Source organism: Eulemur rufifrons, chromosome 7 (genome assembly GCF_041146395.1).
Source record: "Eulemur rufifrons isolate Redbay chromosome 7, OSU_ERuf_1, whole genome shotgun sequence".
Lineage (NCBI taxonomy): Eukaryota > Metazoa > Chordata > Mammalia > Primates > Lemuridae > Eulemur > Eulemur rufifrons.
Genome location: NC_090989.1, coordinates 217,802,762 through 217,808,992, shown reverse-complemented (window position 1 = coordinate 217,808,992; position 6,231 = coordinate 217,802,762).

Sequence of the window (6,231 nt, the reverse complement as noted above, 5' to 3'; positions counted from 1 at the left end):
TATAGTATTCTCTTATAATTAAAAACAATGCAGTTCATTCTCCCTCTTTATTCCTAAATATTTTTATTTCTATTTTCTCTCTCTTTCTTGACCAGTATTGCCAGAAATTTGTCTACTTTATTGGGATTTTCCAAGATTGATTTAAAAATTTTTTTTTCATTTTTTAAGAGATGGAGTCTTGCTGTGCTGCCCAGGCTGGTCTCTAGCTCCTGGCCTCAAGTGATCCTCCTTCCTCAGCCCCTTGAGTAGTTGGGACTGCAGGTGCTAACTACCACGCCTGGCTTCAAAGACTGACTTTTTGATTTCTTTGATCCTCTCTATGGTTCTTTTGTTGCTTCATCATTGATTTTGTCTCTTATCTTTATTATTTCCTTTTTTTCCCCTGGACTTTAGACTGTTGTTCTTTGTAAAAATTCTGCATTAGTACATTTATTCATTAATATTTTTTCTTCTCTTTGCAGGTGAGCATTTTAAGCTATGACTTTTATACTCTAAGGAAAATCTGGCTTAGCTCATTTTTTCAAGTTTTGGCTTTCCATCCTGATTGAACTCTAAATATTTTAAAATTTTTGCTATGATTTTTTTCCTTTGACTATTAATTAATTGTAGATTTAAAGCACTTCCAAATGCATTGTGAATTAATTGGATTATCGTGGTAGGCAGAACTGCCCCCACCCCCTGCAACAAAATGTCTGCACTCTGAACCTTGGAAGCTATAAACATGTTACATTATCTGGCAAAAGTGGCTTGCAGATGTAGTTAAGATGATGAGTTTTAAAATAGAGAGGTTATCTTGGATTATCTGAGTGGGACTGATCTAATCACATGAGTCCTTAAAAGCAGAGAACTTTCTTTGGCTGGAAACAGAGAAATGTGGCAGAAACCAGAGAGATTCCAAGTGTGATAGGGACTGACAGTGTTGCTACATTGGAGGAGGCAGGGCACATGGAAAACACCAGAAAGAAATGGGTAGCCTCTGGGAGCTGCCGGCAAGTGGGCCAGGACTTGATTCTTGCACTTGGACATCTGACATACGGAACTCTGAAATAATAAATGGGTGTTGTTTTAGCCACTAAATTAATGGTAATCTGTTACAACAGCAATAGAAAACTCACACAATTATATTTTACTTATTAAGTTCTATATTTTTCTATAACAGAGAATCTAGTACACATGACAGTAACTCTTGGTGTTTGCTGAGAATCACCTTGTGGTCTAGTATACGGCAAATTTTGGTAAATATATCCTACATACTTGAAAATGATGTGTGGTTACTAATTTTTTGTTACAAGTTTTTCTCTGTATAATCACTACTTCAAGTTTAATATTTTTGCTCTGCTCAAACTGTCAATTACTCATAGAGCTATGTTGCTATTTCCCATTGTGAGTGTAGATTTATCAAATTCATTTGGCAATTCTCTCAATATTTGCTATGTATATTTTGAGGCCATTCTGTTAAGCACATATAAATTAAAAAATTTCTCCAAGATCCCCCCACTAGGCCCTGCAGGTGAATATGTGTATTAGTTTGCTAGGGCTACCATAACAAATTACCACTGACTGGATGGCCCAACAATGGAAATTTATTTTCTGCTAGATCTGAAGACTCGAAGTCTGAGATCAAGGTGTCAGCGGGGTTAGTCTCAAGTGAGGCCACTCTCCTTGGCTTGTAGGGGGCTGGCTTCTTGCTGTGTCCTCTCGTGCTCATCCCATCCCTCTGTCTGTGTGCTGCCTGTGTCCTAGTCTCCTTTGCCTATAAGGACACCAGTCATATTGGATTAGGGCCCACCAATATGAGCTCAGTTTATCTCAATTACCTCTTTAAAGACCCTACCTCCAAATGCAGTCACATTCTGAGGTAATGGGGGTTAGGACTTTGACATACGCATTTTTGGGGATACAATTAATTCAGCTTATAACAATGAGAATTTATCTACTGAAGGGTTGGAATGATTTAAAAGAAGTAATTATAGTGTAGGAAGGGAAAAACTAAATTTTAACTGAAAGAGACTTTTCTTGAAGTTTCGAGGAAAGTACCTCAGGAGTTGGGCTCTTCATATGACATTCCCTCCGTTCCCTTCCTGCCATGACCTCTGCTTCCCCAAGCACCTTCTTTTCTTGTAAATACCAGCACAACTCTTAGAAAACCCTACGCTAACCACAGGTCTCATGCCTGACATGAAACCTCTGTACACTTGCTCGGTACCTTTTGTCCAAATTGCACTTTCTTTTGGTCTGATGATGTCACCTTTCCCATTGTGCAACTCTTTACAGATTTATTCTCATGTTTACATTTCTTTTATTATTTCCATGGTACATGGGGAGGAAGGAGAGATACATGTACATGTTGGATTAGCTATCTTGAATGAACTGCTATTTTTTCAAAATATAAAATAGATATAAGGATTAACATTGTAAATAAAAGAATTTCAAAGAGTTAAAAAGTTTTCATAGCAGCATGTGTGATTTATTAAATTGCACCCAGGGTTTTTGATTTGAGTTATAGTTATATATTTCATTCATTTTCAAAAATTATAAAACTTATGGAATGATCCTTCCAGACAAGAAAAATATTGCTGTCTAAAAAGTCTGCCTAGTTACCCTAATGAACTTGAAATAGTTTTCATAGATTCTAATCTGATAAATATTCCAATCACATGTTATTCCAGCATCTCTGAAATAATATGGGGAAAAGTTGAACTTTTGAAGGACAGGGTTTGTATTTTTCTTGTCTGCGTGTCTCATATAAACATCTACAGTGTCTGACACATATAACTTGCTCATATGTGATTTCATCAGTAAATAAGAAAAAAAGATGGAAAGTATTTATTTTTCACCATCAGTTTCTACATTGGCCACTAGAGGACACTGGTTGCAATGGTAAAAAAGTAGAATTATTACAAATTATCTACAGCATTTAATTGCTATCTGTAGCACTAATTCTAAAATCAGATTTGATCACATTTTAGGTGCAATATGAGTTTTGATATTCCGCCTGAGAAAGGCAGCCTTGTTTTACTACACTGAGTTTTCTGTTAAAATAGAAATGCAGTTTCCAGCCTGAATGAGATTACAAGGGGAAGAATCAAAAAGTAATGGAAACATTCTGTCTCCAGGAATGTGGGGAAAGAGAAAAAGATGAAATAGTGGAAAAGAAATACAAAGACATAACAGTTAAGTGGAAAAAAGGAAGAGAAGGGACTGAATAAGACTATGAAGGGAGAAAATGAAGAACGGAGGATTTGTGTGAAATTAAAGGGAGTATCTTTTGACGTGGATTTTCCTCATTTGTCCTTCTTCTACCAGTACCTCTCAAACTTGAATGTTGTGGAGGGTTGAAAGGTAGTCCCCTGAAGATATGCCCCCAGAACCTGTGAATGCAGGTGGAAGGATGTCTTTGCAGGTGTAATTAACTCAAGGATCTTAAGATGAGATCATTCTGGGTTATCACGTGGACCCTAAATCCCATAAGTGTCTTTGTAAGAGACAGAAGAAGAGCAGACACAGACCCACAGATGAGAAAGCCATAGGGAGATGGAGGCAGAGGTTGGAGTGACGCAGTCACAAGGAATGCCAGCAGCCACCAGAAGCTGGAAGGGCAAGGAACTGGGAGCCTTCAGAGGCAGTGAGATGCTGCCAACACCTTGATTGCAGACTTCCAGTCTCCAGAACTGTGAGAAAATAAATTTCTGTTGTTTTAAGCCATCCAATTTCTGGAAATTTCTTATGAAAGCCCTAGGAAACGAATATAAGTGTGTATCAGACTCACGTGGAGGGGTTGTTAAAACACAGATTGCTGGCCCCGACTCCCACGGTATCTGATTCAGTATGTCAAGTTTGGGGTTGCAAGGCCGGGCGCGGTGGCTCACGCCTGTAATCCTAGCACTCTGGGAGGCAGAGGTGGGCTGATCGTTTGAGCTCAGGAGTTCCAGACCAGCCTCAGCAAGAAAGAGACCTCGTCTCTACTAAAAATAGAAAGAAATTATATGGACAGCTAAAAATATATATAGAAAAAATTAGCCGGGCATGGTGGTGCATGCCTGTAGTCCCAGCTACTCAGGAGGCTGAGGCAGGAGGATTGCTTGAGCCCAGGAGTTTGAGGTTGCTATGAGCTAGGCTGATGCCATGGCACTCTAATCCAGGCAACAGAGTGAGACGCTGTCTCAAAAAAAAAAAAAAAAATTGAGGGGTTGCATTTGCATTTCTGACAAGTTCCCCGGTTATGCTGATGCTGCTGGTCTGGGAACCACACTTTGAGAATCACGATTGCAGACCTATGGTTTTCAACACTTTTCATTAGAATAATCTCGGATGCTTTTAAAGTAATCTAGAGATTTTGATTTTTAATTGGTTTTTAGTGGGACCTAGGGATCAGTAATTTTAAAAATTCCCCAGTGATTCTAATTTATAGCTGCCAAAAGCTACTAGTTCAGATCTGCTATTTACTTACACATTTCTCCAAAGCAGCTTGCAATATGAAAAAGGGCATTTCGGTGACACTATAAATGCAATGGCATTGAATCATTAATAAAAAGTCAACAATGATTATTAAGAATCTTGAATAAGCTTAATGGTTATTAAGAACCTTTTTTATTTTTAAGAAGTCAGGAATGAGAATAATTAATTTTAAAATGATTTCCTTGTAAAATGGTAAGAGGATTTTGGCATTGTAGCTCATTCTCAGAGCATGCTGGTCAATAGCATACTGACATAGGGGCTAGCACGGTTCTGCTCTGCAGTAAGTTCTGAGTAATAGCCCTAACTTCATATTATGTGAGAGTCTGTGGAGTTAGAAAGTGGGACTTGGAGCCTAAGCACCCAAGACACCCAGTGAGACAGAATCAACACACAGAGGAGTTGAAGGCACAGGTTTTGCATGACACACTCAGACTGGAATCCCAGCACTGCCCGTTTCTGTGTATGACCTGTGGCAAGCTGCTCGCAATTTAAAAACATTAGTTTCATGGTCTGTGCAATGGATCCACATGCTTAAACAATATTTCTTAATTTTTCAGTTTTCAATATATTCTATTGATTTTCTAACTACAGTAGTGGAGTTTTTATCTCTTTTGTGCCCCTCATCAAAGATGCTCCCTCTGCTGGCATGCAAGCTTCTGCTCTCATCTCCCATTATGTTTATATTATATACTTTTGGTGAAATCTATATTCACCACTTATATTGTTTTGATTATGTAAATATTGTTCACAGCATTACCATAAAGTGTAATAAAATTATATTTCCTTTCTTTTATAACTTTTTGTTTTTCTGGAGTTAGTAATCACTGTGTTTTCCTCCCCATATATTTGGTTTTCTATGTGCCTATCATTTAATTCTTCCCCAGATACTCTCACTGTAATGTCCTTTCTGTATAGCCACACCTGGTCTATTAGTTTTTCTTCTCATAGGAAGCAACTCTCTTGAAGCCTTTTATGCAACTGCTCCAGTCTGGATTGTTTGATCTCTAGGCTGATGACAATTTTGTATAGCTGCCATTGAGGAACCATGTTCATCCAAATTCCCATCATCTCTCTCCTGGGTTGGACTGCCTGTTTTTGGATCTTGTGACTTCTTGGTGTACTTCCTACTTTTGGTGGAATTTACTTTAGAATAGCTTTTTGGGAAACAATGTTTGGGAGATATAATTTTGGGGGGTATCTTGTATTCTAAAAAGTCTTTATTTTATCTTTTGTTTGATAATGTAGGTGGAAAAGAATTCTAAATTGAAAATAGTTTTTCCTCAACTTTGATGACATTTTGCACTCCTTTATCCTACATTTGTGCTCTTTAGAAGTCTGATGACATTTTTTTATTTCTGAATCTTTATACATAATCTCGTTTCGCTTTCTATTTCAACTTTTGGGACCTCCTTTTTATTCCTGGTGTGCTGAAACTTTGTGATGACATAACTTGATAATTTTAGGGTGCTTGGTGGGCATTTTCAAATTCTCTCTCTATTTTTCTTCTATTGTATCTTTGCTATGTTCTTTTTCATTATTTTATTGTTATCTTTTTCTGAAATTCTTATTATTCAGATTTTAGTAGATTTTATAATTTTCTTGTTTTCTCTACTTCTTTCTATTGACACATATATTTAAATTTTATGAGAGGTTTTTTTGACTTAATCTTCCAAGAGCTCTTTTGAACTTTTAATTTTGATTATCACAGTTTCCATTTCAATTTGCTCTTTTTTGTTTTTTGAAATTTCCTTTTATTTAACAATTTCTTGTTTT